General features: G+C 43.9%; 1 long non-coding RNA gene across 3 annotated transcripts in view; it reads left to right on the top strand.

Moving 5' to 3' along the window:
* LOC141053079 (uncharacterized) overlaps nucleotides 1–21,023 on the top strand; it is a 694,299-nt gene that overhangs the window by 96,270 nt on the left and 577,006 nt on the right. The gene's annotated exons all lie outside the window — the stretch shown is intronic.

The following is a 21,023-nucleotide window of genomic DNA, read 5'->3' as shown; positions in this document are numbered from 1 at the left end:
TTTGCCAGCTACCGCAGTGTTTTCTTTGACTTGTCTCCCTGAGGTCAGTGATTGTTTCATGATGTTGGTCAACAAGGCATTGCTCCCACCTAGCCAGAATCCTACTCCACACTGATGAGGGGCAACGCCCTGAAACAGCTGTCTGTGGATGGATACCTGGCCTTGGTATTTCCCTTGTCATATCTGTAAACTCATAAAGAGCTGGATATTGACTTAAAGGGCCACTTAATATGGTGGTAATGGTGGTTTCCGAAAGGAGCCACCCCTTGGCTGGGTCCTTCTCTGGAGGAAAATCTGGCTAGTCCCATGTTTGTGAATCTTAAATTAGGCTCCACGGACTTTATTTGCATATTCGTATTTCCCACGGAGCACTGCACCAAGGATTTCACTGATTGAGCGCCTTTGCTGGCTACCGCAGTGTTTTCTTTGACTGGTCTCCCTGAGGTCAGTGATTGTTTTGTGATTTTGGTCTACTAGGCATTGCTCCCACCTAGCCAGAATCCTACTCCACACTGATGAGGGGCAACACCCCGAAACAGCTGTCTGTGGATGGATACCTTGCCTTGGTATTTCCCTTGTCATATCTGTAAATTCGTAAAGAGCTGGATATTGACTTAAAGGGCCACTTAATATGGTGGTAATGGTGGTTTCTGAAAGGAGCCACCCCTTGGCTGGGTCCTTCCCTGGAGGAAGATCTGGCTAGTCCCGTGTTTGAGATTCTTAAATGAGGCTCCATGGACTTTATTTGCATATTTGTATTTCCCAGGGAGCATTGCACCTACAGTAGGATTTCACTGATTGAGCGCCTTTGCCGGCTATCGCAGTGTTTTCTTTGACTGATCTCCCTGAGGTCGGTGATTGTTTCGTGATGTTGTAATTGTAATTGCAGAAAAAGCAGGCTTTACAAAGTACTTTAAGGTGTGAAAAGTTGCACAGGAGGAGCAGAGGGCAGTGACGAGAGGTGAGTATGTCATTTTTTTTAAGTCGCAGCAGCAGCATTATTATATGGGGCATATTTTCATATGGAACATGTTATGGGGCCACCATTAACCTTTATGCAGCATTATAAGAGGCATATATTAATATGGAGCATGATATGGGGCCACCATTAACCTTTGTGTAGCATTATATGGGGCATATATTAATATGAAGCATCTTATAGGGCCACGATTAACCTTTGTGCAGCATTATATGGGGCATATATTAATATGGAGGATCTTTTGGGGCCACCATTAACCTTTGTGCAGCATTATATGGGGCATATTTTTGTATGGAGCATTTTATGTGGCCCATCATGAACTGTATAGAACATTATTTGAGGCTCCTGATTCAATATGGATATTCAAAAACATTTAACCTACTGATGTCTCAATTAATTTTACTTTTATTGGTATCTATTTTTATTTTTGAAATTTACCAGTAGCTGCTGCATTTCCCTCCCTTGGCTTATACTCAAGTCAATACATTTTCCCAGTTTTCTGTGGCAAAATTAGGGGCCTCGGATTATACTCAGGTCAGCTTATACTCGAGTATATACAGTATTTTTTAAATTAAGAAATTTTAATTAAGTAAAAGCAGCATGTTAAAATTTCAGCACCCATGGTCAAAATGACTGTTATTGTGATTAGTTAAACAAGTTAAAGATGAAAAGATGACACATTTCCATTGTATTTTAGGCCAAAAAAATTGCCATTTTTTGCATTTTAAAAATTACAAAATGGAAAATCAGGTCATCAATTCTAGTGGAAAGTAGCAGGAGTAAAATTTAATCATTTACTTACTGTATTTTGCACATTGTTACATGTACCAGACCAAAAGACTCACCCGAAATTTTGGGGTGCAAAATAGGAAAACTATTTTTTAAGTAAAATGGTGGTGCATGTCATAGTTTATTTTAACGTTAGCTTACAAGGCAGATGGCAGCAGTGCAGCTGAGCCACAGAATGCATGGTTGCTACTTCAGGAGGCCTACGGTAGCAGGAGATGTTGTGGGCCTGGTCTTTCAAAAGATGTCAGTGCCGGTGAGTAGAGTCCCCTTTTCTGTAAATTTCCCTGCTTTGGGCTTTGATAAAATGGCCACCAGAGTTGCCGCATGCTCAGAGTGGAATCTCAAAAAATGAGATCTATGAGACGAGATTTCGTCTCACTTGCTCTCAGTCTACGCATGCACCGCCTCTGGAGGCCATTTTCCCAAGGCCGATCTCAGGGAAATTTAAAGGAAAGGGGACACCGGTTGACACATTCTGAGAGCCGTGGGCCTTCAGAATTGCCCAACAGTGCATTGAAAAATTATTCAAACCCTATGAACTTTTCCATGTTACACCCACAAACTTAAATCTATTTTATTGGGATGTTAAGTTATATGCCAACACAAAGTAGCAAGTATTTGTGCATTGTAGAAAAAGATACATAGTTTTCTAAATAAATATAAATCTGGAAATTGTGATGTACATTTGCATTCAGCCCTCCTGAATAGGACTACCCTTCACTGAAATTACTGCTGCAAGTTTGTTGGGTATGTCTTTAGGAGCTTTGCACATCTAGAAGCTGAATTTTTTTCCTATTCTTTTTGCAAACTAGCTCTAGCTCAGTGAGATTGGATGGAAAGTATCTGTGAGCAGTTTTCAAGTCTTGCCACAGATTCTCAATGTGATTTAGGTCTGGACTGTGTTTGGACTATTCAAACACATGAATCTGCTTTGATCTCCATTCCATTGCAGCTCTGGCAATATGTTTAGTATCGTTGTCCTGCTGGAAGATGAACCTACTGTACACCCCAGTGTCAAGTCTTTTACAGTCTCTGAAAGGTTTTCCTGAAGGATTGGCTTGTATTTAGCTCCATCCATGTTTCTTTCAGTGCTGGCCAGCTTCCCTGACCCTGCTGAACAAAAGCATCCCCACAGCATGATGCTGGCACCACCATGTTTGATGTATTATCCTATTTTAGGGTGATATGAAGTGTTAGTTTTTCTGCTACACATAGCGTTATGTATATAGATCAAAAAGTTCTACTTTGGTATCATCTGACCATAGCACCTTCTTTCATATGCTAGCTATGTCCCCTACATGGCATGTGGAAGAAGGTGCAAAAAAAGCTACTCTACCATATGAGCTCTGCTCATTGAAAGGTTACTGAGCTCAGATTCAGCTTAATGTTGTCAGTTAACTAAAACACTGCCTAACCAAAGCACAGCAGCCAGTGACAAAGTCAGGGTGGCTGCTGCTATCTGTATCAAGATAAATAATAGGCAGTGCTGCCTAGACTATGGTGTGGCAAGCAGTTTTCACAGTGGAGAGTCCCTTCTGCCACTAGCCATGATTCTGCCTGTGCCTAAAGATTTTGACAGGGACATTGCATTCCAACAAAGTGCAATAGTCACAACTAATCTGACAGGGCTTCTAACATTTTTTTTATACACAAAATAATACAATGTTAAAATATGGATCATGTCATTTGCAAAATACATTGTAAAGTAGTCTGGATCATATTTGAATATGATTTTAACTGGTTGATTCTTCCTTCATACATGATTGGACTTCATAGTATTTACATATTTAGTGGGAAGTTAATTATCACCTGCTGTTAGAAATCTTTTCTTCTTGCTTTGCTAACAAAAACTTGACATCACTGTGTACATTAATTTTTTTACAGTATTTGTTTCTGAATTTATGTGTAACAGAGCTGTATAAATTGAATTACTGTAAGGCTAGTTTCACATTGGCGCTTTTTTGCGCAGCGCATCGTGCGCAAGAAAAACGCATGAAAAACGCATGAAAAACGCATGAAAAACGCAAGCAACGCTGCGTTTTTTTTTACGGCAAGCGAACGCTGATGCGTTAAAAAACCGCAGCGTTGCTTGCGTTTTTCATGCGTTTTTGGCTTGCGCATGCGTTTTTCACGCGCATGCGTTTTTAGGTGTGATATTTCAAAAACTGTTTTTAACAAACAAGAGAGAGTTCACCAATGGGACAAATGGGACAACAGTGGGAGTGTCTTTATATAGACCTTGTACTGCAGAATTCCTCACATTTTGCTGCTTTGCCAGTGGATATGATGGATATGCGTATGGATAATTTCCGTTTCAAGCTTGATCTTGACATCGCGATGTCTCAGGCGTATGCCTTTGCTTGCCAGCGGGAGAGGGAGAGACACCAGAGACGGCAGCGGCGTCGCTTTTGGAGGCATCCGATAATAGAAGTCCGGGAAAGCCGTGGAGCGTATCACACGCTGTACACCGAGCTCCAGGGCAACCCGCAGAAATTTGGAGACTATATCCGGATGTCCCAGGAGAGCTTCATGGACTTGCTGGGTATGGTCGAAGGTATCATCCGGAGACGGGACACTCAGCTTCGGCGTGCCATTCCTCCGGAAAAAAGGCTCCTGGTCACCTTACGGTATGTAATTTTTTGCCTAAATTTATTTATTTATTTTTTTAAAAAAAATTTTGGTGTTTTTTTTTTTTTTATAAAAAATTTTTTTTGGGTAATATTTTTTTGCATCATTTTTAGAGAAACTGTTCGGCACCTTATGGTATGTAATGTTGTGCCTAAATTGTTTGGGTTTTTTATAAATTATTTTTTTTAACATTTTTGGTTTTTGGTTAATAATTTTTTGCATCATTTTTACTGAAACTGCTCGTCACCTTATGGAGTGTAATGTTGTGCCTAAATTAATTTGGATTTTTAAAAAATGGTTTTTTTTTTGGGGGGGTAATATTTTGTTGCTTCATTTTTAGTGAACCTTTTTTTTTCCCTAATTTTTTTTTCTCATTGGATTTTCTCATTTACTAATCAAAATTCTTTGCAAAATGTTTTTCTGCTATATTTTATTTAAAAATCATGCAAAACAGATATGCCATGTACTTTTGATTTCCAGGGTTTTTATTTATACCCTAGACAGAAATATAATTTTTTTTTTTTTTTTTTATTGACAGGTTCCTGGCAACTGGAGAGAGTCTGTCATCCCTGCATTTCCAGTACCAGCTGGGAATCTCCACTTTATCCGGGATAGTTGCCGACACCTGCAGGGCTCTGTGTGAAGTTCTCTGTCCGGAGTATCTGCCCTTACCCACCACCGAAAAGTGGCTTCAAATAGCTGAAAAATTTTGGGAACTCTGCAATTTTCCAAACTGCCTAGGAGCCGTGGATGGGAAGCACATCCGAATCACGAAACCAGCAAGAAGTGGCTCCAAGTTCTTCAATTATAAGAAGTACTTTTCCACAGTCCTTATGGCGATAACGGATGCTGACTGCCGGTTTGTGGCGGTGGACATTGGGGCTTTCGGAAGGAGCAACGACTCGCACACTTTCAAGAACTCCAATATGGGCCGGAGGTTGTACAGCAACCATTTTAATTTTCCACAGGCACAGCCTCTTCCCCAAACTGATGCTCCACCACTGCCATTTGTTTTAGTTGGGGATGAGGCATTTCAGATGTGCCAGAACCTGCTAAAGCTGTACTCCAGCCGTGCCTTGGACCACACCAAGAAAATTTTCAATTACAGGCTGACAAGGGCACGCCGGACTGTAGAGTGCGCCTTTGGCATTTTAGTGGGCAGATGGAGAATTCTTAGCACCGCCATCAACCTGAAAATGGAAACTGTGGACGAGGTTGTGAAGGCATGCGTGGTTCTGCACAACTTTGTAATGGCAAAGGAGCCACCGAACTTTGATATGGACGAACCTGCTGCCAACCCTTTGCCTGATTATAATCAGCACCCTCTTCGGTCTTCAGTGGAAGTTGCCCAAATGAGGGACAAATTTGCGGATTTCTTCGTAACCGATGTGGGTCGTGTAGCATGGCAGGACCAAATGGTATAAATATGTTTGTTAATAAATGTTAGCATCCTTCACTCTGGTTGATAACTGACCATGTCATGTTAAATATTTTGGTTGTACTATCTCCACTCTTGCATGCAGACTGGAGAGATGAGAAAGGTTTACAACTTCTACCATTCCCTGGCCTGGTGTCATGAAGTGATGATGCCCCCCCAAAAAAAAGCATCCTGACTTCATAAATAAAATAAAATAATAAAATACCATCCTCAAATCAGTCTTTATGATACCTGCAAGTTGAGAATATATATGCCTTGTACCCTCCACCATCATTCTGACCAATACCAACAGACAGAAGAGACTGGTGGATGAAAATACAAGTCATATATTTGTGTTTGTCACATCACATAGCTCCAAGAATGACACAAGAAACGTGTCAGTACTGGAGCTATGTGGTGTCACAAACACAAAGTGTAAGGCGCAGTGTGTGCAGGTGATGAAACACAAAATAACCAAACATTTTTATGAAAAAAAATTAACAATTTTTTTTATTTAGGATGGTGGAAATTGGGGGGTGTGGAGGGATGAGGAATGGCTGGTGGAGGTTGTGGTTAGAGGGGAGGGAGGAATTAAAGAAGTGGGAGAAGGGAGGCGAGGTAAGGAAATTTGGGAAGTGGGAAGTGAGGGAGGAGGGAGGGTAAGAGACCTCCTGCTGTTTTCCCTCCGATTTTGGCGGCTGCCTTCCCGTCTTGTGCCGGAGGACATACTGGACCCCCGTGACCTGTGTGACCGCCTGGAGCTGGGGGACCGCATGGTGGTTGGGGACCTCCTGCCAGGATCGTGCTGCATGCTGGTGGTGGTGGAGGTTATGGTCGGTGCCGCAAATATCGAGTGCGGGTCCCCCGTCTGCTGATGCTCCGTGGTGGTGGCGGTGGCAGTCCAGGCAGGGGTGGTCCTCGTGCTGGTGGCGCTGAAGACAGGGGTGGTGACGGGCCATCCTGTGGTGGTGGCGGCAGCAGTGGTGGGCCAGGCAGGAGCAGCGCTTGGCATGGAGATGGCGGGTGACAGTCCAGCTGCACTCGGACTTGGGGTGGTATGCAGTGGTCCGGCGAAGCTTGGAACAGTGGTGGCCGTGCAGTGATATGCAGCAGATGTCGGTATTGCAGTATAACGAGTCAACGGTGGCACTGGTGGAAATGCCACCGCTGACTGCTGCATATACCGAGTCTGCTGCATAGCCTGCATATAAGCATTGTTGCAGGCCTGCATGACAGTTAACTGGAGTTCAGGGGTAAGGTGTTCCACCGAGTCCCGAGCTATCTGTGTGTAAAAATGCTGGTCTGGTCTGGCGAGGTCGGCTTCCAGGCGCTCAAGGCGACCCTCGATAGACTTGAAGCGTTGGTCCAAAAGGAGGAACCCGCTATCAAGTCTATCAGAGAGTGCCTTGAGGCTACTCTGAAAGACCGAGCTCAACTGAACGAACTCGGGCATGGCAGGCCTGTCCGAGGCCCTCTGCCGCTGCTGGCTGGAAGTGCCCGCAAAACCAGTGGCAGAGACCTGGGACAGGGGAACACCTGAGCGACCAGCTTCCTGGTCTCCAGATGACTGTGGTCCAGACCTGCAAGGTGCTTCGTCGCTGATGGATGGCTGGGAGGGGTCCGTGGCAGCTGGATGAAGGACCGCTTCGGAGCCAGGTTGCAGAGTGCTGCTCCAGGTGCTGTGAAAATATAAGAAAGAAATTAGTACCATAGCATAAAAATCACCAAGTCCTGTGGAATTGAAAAGCACAGAATAAAACACAATACAACTAGAATATACTTACGTTCGGGAGGCAAGGACCGGTCTTAAAAAGGCCATGGCACGATGATACCGGTATTTCGTGCCGGTCCTTGACGCAGCACCACTGTGAACCTCTCTCTCCTGGCGGATATCCCTGTTGAAGCGGTCCTTCATCGAGCGCCAACGGGTTCTGACTTTGTTCACTGTAGGGAAACAATAAAACACAAAAAAAAAAAAAAATTAAAGACAATGCGCTGGAGGCTGTGATCACCTAACTGTGTGTGATGCTAGAAACTCCATGGGGTTAATAGCATCACACCAAGTTGTGTGATCACGGCCAAGATCACTGCTGCATCACACTGCAGTGAAATACTTACGAAACTCCTTGCGGACCCTGGCAGTCGCGTTGTCCCAGCCATCCATCAGCGATTCGGCCACCTGGTTCCAGAGCCGCCGGATCACCACGCTGTCCGAGTGCAGCTGGTGACGGGTATCCCACAACGGAACTCGCTCCTGGACTAGACGAATGAGCTCGTCATTGTCCAGGGCGAGCTCCTCCTCCCGCAGTGGAGCCTAGAAAATAAAGAAAAAAAATTTTGATACATTGAAATATAAAAATAAATGCATGAATGAAAATAAAATACAAATAAATTACATATACCCAAAAAATCCAGCAAAGTACGTTGCAGAAAATATAAAAAAAAAAAACAAGCCATGCTATTAAAAAAACACACCAAAAAAAACCCCACACAAAATACATTAAAATAACCGAAAAAACATTTTCAATGTTTTTTTGGGTGTGTTTTTTTAATAGCATGGCTTGTTTGTTTTTTTTGTTTTTTTAATATTTTCTGCAATGTGTACTTTGCTGGATTTTTTTTTTTTGCTTTTTGAAAGGCATTGAAAATGTTTTTTTCGGTTATTTTAATGCCTTTCAAATACCAAAAAAAAAAAAAACCAGCAAAGTACACATTGCAGAAAATATTAAAAAAAAAAAAAAAAAAAAAAAATACCAAGCCATGCTATTTAAAAAAAAAACCACCAAAAAACACATAAAATACATTAAAAAAACCGAAAAAACATTTTCAATCCCTTTTCAAAAACCAAAAAAAAAAAAAAAAAAGGTTGCTGTAAATATAATAAAAAACCACACTAAAACCACAAGCATAACAAAAACCCAAAAATACTCATAAAAATTAAAAAAAAACCTTTCAATAATAAAAAAAAATATAAAAAAAAAACAATACGGTTTCCCAAAAAAAATTGCATATAGAAATTAAGCTATCCCAAAAATTTAAACATTCTGTACTTACATCCCGTCTTCCCGCCCGCACTTGGCCTTGCTGCTGCTCCTGCCGTTCCTCCTGGCGTGGTGGCGTGGTGGAGGATGAGCTCTGAAAAATAATAAAAAAAATTAGCCACATGTGTACATTTTTTTTTAACTATCCATAGGGAAGCATGGTACTCACTTCTTCGGCCTCGTGCCCAGTCTCGGGTACGAACTCTTCAGATGAAGAAGACATGCTGGAAAAAATAAAAAGAGAAATTAGTACATAGAAAAGTTTTGAACTTTTTTAATTCAACATTCAGGCACACATATAGGTATTTAGGCCTGTTTCACACTTCCGTTTTTTTGGATGGTCCGCTAAAAAAATGGATCCGCCGTTTTCCCCGCAAACGGATCCATTTTTTTGACGGATCCGCGGTAGCCGCAAATGTAAGTCTATGGGAAAAAAAAAAAACGGATCCGCGAAAAAATCGCGGATCCGTTTTTTTAGCGGCGGATCCGTTTTTTAGCGGACCAAAAAAACGGAAGTGTGAAACAGGCCTTATAATTACATTATCAGCAGGTTCTTGTGGAGAAAATTTGATTGTGTCTGGCTCGCTCTCTACTCTCCAGAGTACTGGTGAATTCCACCGCCCACTCAAACTTTTTATCACCTGCTTAATTAGCGTCTAGACAACTTTCCAGACGTGTTGACCTTAAAAACGCATGCGCAAAAAAACGCAAGCGTGCGCAAACACATGCGCACGCATGCGCTCTCATAGGCGCCAATGGGGGGTTTTTGCCCATTCCGTGCGCAAGCGTGCGCATGCATTTTTTTGCCGAGACAGGGCGGACCAAAAAATGCAACATGTTGCGTCTGGCGTGCCTGGCGCAACAGACAAAAAAACGCATGCGCACGAAAACGCTAACATGCGCAAAACACTTCGCACGCCATGTTAAACATAGGGGCGCAGTGCGCATGCGCACGGTGCGCTGCGCGCAAAAACGCCAATGTGAAACCAGCCTAACCCAAAAGTATCTTTTCAAATGAATTGGCATTTTTACAGATGAGCTAATTTATTCATGATGAACTGTATTCTCCAGCTGCTGGTGCAATTTTGTTGATAGAAAGAAAGGAAACGCCAGCTCACCAGCAAACACCTACAGGAACACGGAGCACCGTCCAGACCAACGTCAGAAAATGCAAAAAGAGAGAATAGCTCCAGCTGCATAAAATTCTTCTTTATTTCAACTGCTTAAAATGGCACAAAATGCATGATGAAAACTCTCCAAAAGACCATACCAGAGCAGGATAGTGAAGAGGCTACGCGTTTCGACCTACATGGTCTTTGTCAAAAAAGGCAGGAAAATGGCTAAAAAACAATAAAACTTCACTGCTAATTCTCCTGCTGCCTCTTCAGCCTTCCGTCTGGTCCTCTGCTCCTTTACTTTTCCCCTCCCTCCTTTCATGCATTCTCTATAGCCTCTTTACTGCAGGCCATGACTTCTAGATTGTCCAGGCCTCTAATGTCACGGCGTGCCTTTGCTGCATATGCTATAACATCACAATGTTATGACACATTGCCCGAGTGATGCACGATGCACAGTGATGTCAAAAGCCTAGTCACACGAGAAACTACAGCCTGTAGTGAAGTGGCCAAAGAGGATGCATGTGACGGGAGAAGGGGAAAGGAAGAGTAGTGGAGGACAGGACAGTTGGCTTTGGGGACGGTGGGACAGGTTTTCAGTGAGTTATACATTTATTATACCCTATATTTATTATGCACTGAAGTCTATAGTTGTCTGTAAAATCCACGATTTGGCAAATTCAATTTTTGGCAGCATCAATCATCTCTTGTAGCATTTTTTGCTTGTATTATTACGATTTACATATGCAAATGTTTTATTGTTATGTTGAGTTTTCACTGGTGGCTATGAGGGTTACTAATAACTGTAAGACAACAATCATTTGTCAAATCACATTGCAGGGAATAATATTTAAAGTAAACCTATCATGTGAAAAAAACACTTCTACCTGCATATATAGGGCTAATCTGCAGATTAATAGCATTCTGAAGCTGCATGGTGCCTACAATGAATGCTCATTTACTGGGGAGAAATTTTTTTTATTCCTCTCAGCAATCTCGGGCTTTCTGCCATGTGGCGTCAGTCACTGCTTAGTGCATAGCGAGTGGTGACTGAAACAGCTCTACAGCACTGACTGACATCCGGCTCTGTACTGAACCACTGTAGAGTCAGTTGTCAGTCAGTGCTGGGCGAGATTTCAGCAACACTTACTATGTACCATGCCTCTATATGACTAAAAGCCCAAAGCGGCCTGTAGGAATAAAGTTCATTTTCTCCTTGCAGCCTTGCTATTAATCTGCAGACTAATCCCATATCTGCAGATTAATAGCATTTTTTTCACATGACTAGTGGCTGTCCATCAATATACAACTGATCGGTGGGGGTGCTAGGTATCAAACCTCCAGAGATATTATTGTAATGATCTTTCCTAAGTATAGGTCATTAATTTCATAGCAGTTAACAACCTTTCTATGGAGTGAAAGGCATAGAAATTTGGTTCTAAACAATAAAGTAGAACTTAATTGTATCGAAGGAAATTATATATTTTACCGTTCTAATTGCATGTAGTTTGCCATTGCCTTTCTGCAGGCTCAATGTGGAACCTCCTCAATCTCTCCTCCTAAGGAATACCCCCAATTCACCATAAGTAGTAAGGTAAACTAAAGACTGTAATGAACGATAAGGTGAGGAGGTGAGGAAAAGGTAGCTGTAGTTTCTTCTTGTTCTGTATATTACCTATATGTTGTGGGAGTAATGTCTCACTGGCCAAGTAGGGTGAAAATATTCACACAGAAAATTATCAGTTACACTGTGTTACCAAGGTTTTGTCCCTCAGACAATTGAGTGTTCCTTATAGATTTTTTCATGCTGATTTCAGAAATGACTTCAGATTTTTCCTATCACATAAGGTGTTTGAGAAATGATACAAAACATTATAATATTCTGTTATAATTCTTAAAACTCATATATGAACTTTTTCTGAAACAGTATATTATGAATTTTCCACTGAAATAACATAAATCTCTGATCTACATGTGCAAGCACTTATTATTATTATTTATTTAGATAGCGCCATTAATTCCATGGTGCTGTACATGAGAAGGGGTTACATACAAAGTTATAGATATCGTTAACAGTAAAAAAATTTACAATGACAGACTGGTACAGAGGAGAGGGGACCCTGTCCTTGCGGACTTACATTCTACGGGATAGTGGGGAAGAGACAGAAGGTCGGGGGTGCAGCAGCTCTGGTGGTGATGAGGCGGCAGCTCAGGCGGTGGTGAGGCGGCAGAATGGTCATTGCAGGCTGTAAGCTTTCCTGAAAAGATGGGTTTTCAGGTTCCGTTTGAAGGATCCAAGGGTGGTGGATGATCGGATGTGTTGAGGCAAGGCATTCCAGAGGATAGGGGATATTCGGGAGAAATCTTGGAGGCCGTTGTGTGCGGAACGAATAAGTGTGGAGGAGAGTAGGAGGTCTTGGGAGGATCAAAGATTACGTGAGGGAAGATATTGGGAGATTAGTTCAGAGATATAGGGAGGGGAAAGGTTCTGGATGGCTTTGTAGGTCAGTGTTAGTAGTTTGAACTGGATTCATTGGGGAATTGGGAGCCAATGGAGGGATTTTCAGAGGGGGTAGACAGGGGAGTAGCGAGGAGAGAGGTGGATTAGTCAGGCAGCAGAATTGACGACAGACTGGAGTGGTGCAAGAGAGTTAGCAGGGAGGCCACAGTAGTTTTGCAGTAGTCAAGGCAGGAGATATTTTTGAGTTGGAGGAGACTGGATGTGGCAAGTGATTGGACGTGAGGTTTGAAGGACAGGGCAGAGTCGAGAGTTATTCCAAGGCAGCGGATTTCACGTGCTGGAGAGAGCGTGATGCCGTTTACCATAATAGATAGATCGGGTAGGGAAGATACTTGAGAAGGGGGAAAGAAAATGAGTTCAGTTTTGTCTACGTTGAGCTTTAGGAAGCAAGAGGTGAAAAAGGAGATTATGGCTGATAGACACTTCGGGATTCTGGACAGCAGAGAGGTGACATCTGGGCCAGAGAGGTAGATCTGAGTGTCATCTGCATACAGGTGGTACTGGAAGCCATGGGACTTTATGAGTTGTCCTAGGCCAAGAGTATAGATGGAAAAAAGTATGGCCCCCAGGACAGAGCCTTGGGGGACTCCAACAGAGAGGGGGCGGGATGAGGAGTTAGTGTGGGAGTGGGAAACCCTGAATGTGCAGTCAGAAAGGTATGAGGAAATCCAGTACAGGGCAAGGTCTTTGATGCCAACTTAAAATGCAAAATCCTCACAGGTACAGTGAATCATTCGGCTGACCACGTACAGAGCATACCACATCTCCTGGGCAGGGGAGGAATCAAAATACAATACTGACATACTTTGAGCATGGCTGATTGGATCACGATCTTCAATGCCATTTCCCTGGTACCTTTTCTCCATCAGCGCAATGTATTGGTGAAAATTCTGCCTGCCTCTTTAACAATTTCAAATCTCTGACCAAGTCACTCAGATCAGCTTGACTGAACAGATGTGGATTAGAAGTAGAAGGCTCAAATCTGGGTCTGCAGCAGTTTCATTTTCCAGTGACATTGTTAGTTCATCTTCGTCGTCCTCCATTGTCCACACTTTTGGTGGCTTTGGAACTGGAACATATGTGGTGATCTAAAAGTTGCTTCACTTCTTCTTGGACTGCAGCTTGGATATACCAAGGATTGTTGTTTTATTTGTGAGTGGGACAGTCGTGCATGGAAATGCACTATTTCAGAAAGGACTGGTGACTCCGCAAAAACATGGCTGCTGGACAGAAGACTGTTAAACATAACCCTCTCGCTGAACCAGCAAAGATGTTTCTCCCTCCTTTGCATATTAAACTTGGGCTTATGAAGAATTTTGTCAAAGCAAAGAACAAAGATTCGGAAGCCTTTTTTTACTTGTGACAGAAATTTTTCAAGAATAAGTGATGCAAAGATTAAAGAAGGTATTTTTATTGGCCCAGAGATCAGAGATATAATGAATGACAGTAGCTTTGATGGTCTTTTGCAAGGTCCAGAACAAGTGGCATGGAGAGACTTTAAGGATGTGACCTTCAACTTCCTTGGCAATAGCAGGGCACCAAACTTTGAACAACTCGTGGAAAACATGCTCACAGCATATCATTTGATGAAATGCAATATGTCACTAAAAATGCATTTTCTACATTCTCACTTGGACTTTTTCCAGCCAATCTTGGTGCTGTTAGTGATGAACATGGTGAAAAGTTTCACCAAGACATTGCGCTGATGGAGAAAAGGTACCAGGGAAAGTGGAGTACATCAATGCTGGCTGACTATTGCTGGAATCTTATTCGTGAAGCATCTGACATGGATTATAAACGAAAGTCATCTGCAAAACACTTTTGAACAATTGCTTTTGCTACTGACATCGATGCACATGTATGTAGTGTCTCAGACGTTATAATGTAGACTATAAACTGTTGTTTCTTAAAAACCTTACGTGATACAGACTTTTGGAGCACATATTCATGTTCAGCATATCAAAATCTATAAGATGCAATAAAATTTTCTCAGGGGACAAGAACTTCCCTGAAATTTGTTGCGCAGTGTTATCAGTCATATATTATTCATACATTTATTTACATGGCTGTAGATTTTTCTGCCAGTGCAGTGACCATAAACTCACTGACGGACACAGACAGAAAAGGGCAAAACAATTTATGGGCCTTTTGACGTCCATCAAAATGTAAAATTCAATTTGCTTTGGAGGTTCAAATGGATGCCCTTGCCTCTTAAGCCCCTGTGCGGCTGCACAGGTGGCACTATTGATATGTCCGCTCCTGCATAAACTACTGCTAAACTACTGCTAAATACAGGTTGAAAGCATTCGTGTTCCAAAGCCACCAAAAGTGTGGACAATGGAGGACGACGAAGATGAACTAACAATGTCAGTGGAAAATGAAACTGCTGCAGACCCAGATTTGAGCCTTCTACATCTAATCCACATCTGTTCAGTCAAGCTGATCTGAGTGACTTGGTCAGAGATTTGAAATTGTTAAAGAGGCAGGCAGAATTTTCACCAATACATTGCGCTGATGGAGAAAAGGTACCAGGGAAAGTGGAGTACATCAATGCTGGCTGACTATTGCTGGAATCTTATTCGTGAAGCATCTGACATGGATTATAAAAGAAAGTCATCTGCAAAACACTTTTGAACAATTGCTGCACAGGTGGCACCATTGATATGTCCGCTCCTGCCTAAACTACTGCTAACAATATAAATTGTGTTACTGGGTAAATTTAGCTAGGCTATTGAATATACAGCTTTATCTGTGACAAAATAATTTTCCCAGTAATAGTAGAGCCAAGAACAAATGTGATTTATTGACCCCAATTTATCACTGCGTTTGCATCTGTTTTATGTCTAATTTTGTGTGTATTGCATCTTTTTTTCTTCATTTAAACTTACAGTAATTCATTAATCTATTTGCACTTTTTTAAACCTATTTTATATTAGCTTGCCTATTTTTACTTCACTTTGTGGGAGAAGTTTAGCAATTCCAGATGGTTCAGCTTGATTCATCAATTGCTACATTTTAAAAGTCTCAAAATTTGGTGAAACTTCACTCCAAACCCTCTAACTACACCCAGGTGTATGTTTAGTATGTCAGTATTTTGCCACTTTTTGGTGACTTAGTTTTGACGTCAAAATTCACAAAATGGTTTAAGACAGGAAAAAAGTCCCATTTTTTTGACTGTATGAAGAATTCATGATTGGAGTACACCATTTAGTGTCAGAAACAGACAGAAAAAAATGGAAAGTGACGTACAAAAATGCAAATGACAAATCAGGGACATAGTGTCTCTTATTTTGCTCTGTGATATGTATGGCAGTTTGATTGATTGTCCAAACATAGTGGGGACTCTTCCTGCCATAAGGCTCAAAAATAATGTCCCTTGATAAATATTTCCATAATGTGGTTAGATAAACCATTTTTACCAGAATGCCATCGAGTGCACAAATCAAACACAGCACCCAGATAGAAGCATACAGCGGCCAGAACATTAGTTGTTTATAATTCTTACCTCCCTGGCACTTACTGTTGAATGCTTCCTGAGTAGTGTTGAGCATTCCGATACCGCAAGTATCGGGTATCGGCCGATATTCGCTGTATCGGAATTCCGATACTTAGTTACGATACTTTTTTCATATCGAATACCGGAATCGGAAGTTCCCATAATGCTAGAAGCCCACTCGATTTGATTCAGCCAATGGGGATCCTCAGAAGCGTGGGCACATCCTGTTAGGCATGTAGGCATGTTAACTACTGGCATGGCTGTGATTGGCTGCTGAAATGATGTCATGATGTACTATAAAAACCGCTGCAGCCGCCATTTCTGGTCACTCTGCTGTGAATTCAGTTAGGGACAGGCTGCTTTTGAAGACTGTGAGGGACAGTTATAAATAGCGATCATCAAAAATATCTATTGCTCTACCCAGGCTACATAATCCACCACTGTAGCATTTTTTTAGCCCAGCAGCGCTGTTTTAATAGCTGTCTGCAAGGGCTGTGTGAGTGCAGACCCACGCTGTGTAGTGTGTCCTGCAGGCACATCTGCTTGTAGGCCGCCCAGCGTGTGTCTCTGCTTCATACACATTTTTCTTTTATTGCTGCTTTTTTTTTCTCCTGTATAGTGTGCTTCCATACGTATCCATATATGTTGGTTGCAAACACTAAAGGAGTGGACAGCGGAGCCTTTCAGCAGCCTTTCAGTGCTATAGCCCATTTCTCTGCACTGTTTTTGGCTGTCTGATAGGTCTCTCTGCGTTTGAGTGCAGCTCACGTTGCAGTGTGTTCTACAGCCACCGCTGGTTATAGTCCGCTCAGCGTGCATCACTGCCTCATACACAGTCCTTTTTTTTATTTATAGCAGCAAATTTGTCCAGATTTTTGCTCCTATATTAGTGTGCTTCCATCCGCATCCATTGTCATTGGTTGGTTGCAAACACTATATACGATTAGATAGAGGAGCCTTTTTGCTGGCTTGTGCCCTTCAGGGCCAGCCAGACTAGTATCACCCTATTTTTTGGAGCCTCATCAATTGCATTGTAGGTTAGCTTCCTGCATTGTAATCACTCCAAAAAGTTTGTGATACTATAGCTTTCAAACTTTGGTCACATCCTTTTATTTTCCCCCCCAAAAAAAAAAGGAAGTAAAGTTAACCCAACACTCCACTTTAGAGATGTGTAGGCCACATTAGATCATATTAAAGTGTAGTACACACACTCTTGTCAAAATTAGTGTTTTTTATACTGGTTAGCAGGTGTTCAGGTATAAGAACACTAAGCCCCCCCTTTTTTACTTTTCTGCCTATCTTTATCAGTCTACCAAGATGAAGAAGGCAGGGAGTAAGGCACGTGGTCGTGGCCGTGGAGTTTCAGCAGGGAGAGGACGGGGGGATTCAGCAGGGAGAGGACGTGGGGATTCGGTGCCTGCGGCGGCCACCAGTGACCCGGCATCCCCCACTTTTACCAGGCAACAGTCCTTCATGCGCAACTTTGTAGGACCTCGCCGTACCCCACTGCTGCATGACAAACAAATTGAAGCCGTTGTCGGATGGATGGCAGCTAACGCATCCACTTCAATGACTTCTGCATCCTCTCGGGGCCAGAGCACTGAAGAGCAACCATCTGTCTCTTCACCACCTGCCAAATTGCCCAGGCAGTCTGAGAGCCCTGGACACGAGCCATCTCAATCTTTACTTCTGTTCTCAGAATCTGTTGGCTTGGAAAGAGGTGGCCAGCCATGCAGCATTCTAGAGCGTGAAGAAGAGGGAGTATGCAATGATGCGCAACTGCTTTGTCCCTCTGAATCTGAAGAGGCCAGTGCCTATTGTCAGCACACCTCAGTACTTATCTGATGATGATGAGACTCAGTTGCCAATTTCTGCTGCGTACAGTGCTGGCGAGACAACCCAGGACCAGCCGGTGCTTGAAGAGGGGAGTGGAGATGATGAGGTCCTTGACCCATCATGGCATCAGCCACAGGAAGGTGGTGGGAGCAGCTCTGAGGAAGAAATTCCCCGAATGGCCAAAACAGGAGGGAGAGGGCGGGGGCAGACTTGGTTGCCTGTAGCCTCCACTTTGGCACCCGTGAGGAGCAATCATCTTCCAAAACACAAAACGGGCGCTCCCAGGACTTGCAGTGCGTGGTCATTTTTTGACACAGTTGCAGATGACATTTGCTTTGTCAAATGCAAGCTGTGTCATCAGAAAGTTAAACTAGGGAAAAATGTGAGCAACCTCAATACCTCTAATATGTGGAAACATGTGCGTACCAAGCACGAGGTGGAGTTACACAGACACACTGAAGATGTAGGCCAACCTTCAGCAGCACCTACCACCTCTTCAGCTCGTGTTGGGGCCTCTTCCTCCAGCTCACACCCAGCTGATTCGGCTTCCTCACTGGAACGCCATGGAAGAACCTCTGCCACTGTTGTCCAGAGACCCAGTGAAATTCCACCCACTGAACCACGTTCTCAGTCATCATCACACTCCCAGGCCACTCACCAGCAATCGGTAGCACAGGCATGGGAGAAAAAGCGGCCATACTCGGCAAACCATCCCCGAGCACTGGCTCTGAATGACGGCATTGCCAAACTACTGGCCCTTGAGATGCTGTCATTCAGGCTGGTGGAGACTGACACCTTCCGGAACTTGATGTCATTGGCAGTTCCACAATACAATGTGCCCAGCCGCTTTTATTTCAGCAGTCAAGCCGTCCCTGCCCTGCAAAAGCATGTGGAGGGAAAAATTAAAAATGCGCTACTAAACGCCGTCAGTAGCAAGGTCCACCTGACCACTGATGCGTGGACCAGTAGCCATGGACAGGGACGATACCTTTCCCTCACTGCCCATTGGGTCAATGTTGTGGAGCCGGGTACAGATCTGGAGAGTGGCTCTGTACGTATTCTGCCAACTCCAAGGATTGCGGGAACGCAGTCTGTACATATTGAGTCCTCCTCCTACTCTAGTTCCTCGGAATCAGCATTGCATGAGCCTGTTAGGACAGATATGAGCACAGGTGTGGCCAAACATCAACAGGCTGTACTTAAATTAATTTCTTTGGGGAATCTGAGCCACACAGCACAGGAGCTCTGGAATGCCATCAAGCAGGAGAGCGATGTGTGGTTTGTGCCTGCGAATCTCCAGCCAGATTTGGTAGTGAGTGACAATGGCCGAAATCTAGTGGCAGCTCTGGGCCTAGGCAACCTCACACACATACCATGTGTGGCACACGTGCTCAATTTGGTCGTGCAGAGCTTTCTGAGGGACTATCCGGATCTTGATGCACTGCTGCACAACGTTCGCCTAGAGTGTGCTCACTTGCGGCGTTCCAGCATGGCAAGATCGCGCATTGCATCTCTGCAACGCCGATTCCGCCTGCCAGAACATCGCATCATATGTGACCTCCCCACCAGGTGGAATTCAATGTTACATATGTTGGAGCGGTTGTGTGAGCAGCTGGCAGCAGTAATGGAGTACCAGCTGCATCAGGCGCAAACAAGTCGCACTGTGCGCCGGACACACTTCACCACCACTGAGTGGGCCACTATGAGGGACATCTGCCAAGTTTTGCGTGCCTTCGATGACTCCACGCGGATGGCCAGTGCAGATGATGCACTAGTCAGCATGACTGTCCCCCTTATCTGTCTGCTTCAAAAAACCTTACAAGCACTAAGTGAGGAGGTTTTTGAAGAGGTCGAGGATGAGGAGTCAGAAATGCCATCTGCTTTTGGCAAGTCTGCGCAACGTGGTTCCACACAAAGGCATAGGCAGGGGACACTTAGTGAGGAGGATGATGAGGAGTCAATGGAGGAGGAGGAAAACATCTCTCCAGAGGAGGGAGGTACACAAGGCTCTAGTAGTCAGTGTGTACAGCGAGGGTGGGGTGATGCTGAGCAGGCTGAGATGCTGCCTCAAGCTGGGGACAGCGTTTCCGGTCCAGTTGGCAGTCTGCAGCACATGGTTGATTTCATGCTGCAGTGCTTGTTAAATGACCGCTGCATCGCCAACATTCTCCACACGGCTGATTATTGGGTGTACACCCTCCTAGATCCTCGCTACCGGGACAACTTACAAAGCCTCATACCACAGTTGAACCGGGAGCGAAAAATGCGGGAGTACCAAGAAACACTTGTGCAGGCCATCATGTTCTCCATTCCCCCCACAAGTGTTGCTGGTAGTGCTTTTCAAAGCAGCCATGTGGGTAGAGGTAGTGGAGGAAGCTCTGCACAAAGAGGTAGGAGAGGCAGTGGCACAGGACAAGGCAAGGCCAGTATGGCCCAAATGTGGAAAAGTTTTGTGGGACTGCCACAAACGGCTACACCATCACAGACGGCTCCAGTCAGCAGGAGGCAACGTTTCCGTCAGATGGTGACAGACTACTTGTCTTTCCCTGTTAGTGTACTCCCAGACGGCTCTTCCCCGTTCAAGTTTTGGGTCTCTAAGCTGGATACATGGCCAGAACTTAGCCAGTATGCATTGGAGGTGCTGGTTTGCCCTGCTGCCAGTGTATTATCGGAACGTGTCTTTAGTGCTGCAGGTGGTGTGGTAACAGACCGTCGCACGCGACTATCCGCCGATAATGTTGACCGGCTTACTTTTGTGAAAATGAACAAGGCCTGGATCTCACCTGAATTTGCCAAACCTCTTCCAGAATAAATAATTGGCTGGCAACAGGATCCAGGTCTCCTGTTGTGTTCATGTTTCTATGACCTGAACTGTAATTCCTGGGCTACAACAACGCCCGTTGTTGCTCAGAAGTGCTGTCCACACAGACAAAACACTCGCTCATGTGTAAGTGGGGTTTGGTAACGTCAGCTGATCCCCTGCTGTGTGTATGGCAAAGTGTCCTGCTCCCTCCAAACTCTAAGTACCTCAGATTTACACCTGACTCCAAGTAGGCCTCAACCTACTACCTGATTTTTCCTGGGCTCCGACAACGCCAGTTGGTGCTCAGAAGTGCTGTACGCACAGAAAAAACACTCGCTCATGTGTAAGTGGGGTTCGGTAACGTCAGCTGATCCCCTGCTGTGTGTATGGCAAAGTGT

The sequence above is a fragment of the Dendrobates tinctorius genome, unplaced genomic scaffold, assembly GCF_039654945.1.
Source record: "Dendrobates tinctorius isolate UK_male_01 unplaced genomic scaffold, ASM3965494v1 ptg000165l, whole genome shotgun sequence".
Lineage (NCBI taxonomy): Eukaryota > Metazoa > Chordata > Amphibia > Anura > Dendrobatidae > Dendrobates > Dendrobates tinctorius.
The sequence above is the reverse complement of the archived record's forward strand: the minus strand, read 5'-3'. Positions and strand labels throughout refer to the sequence as shown.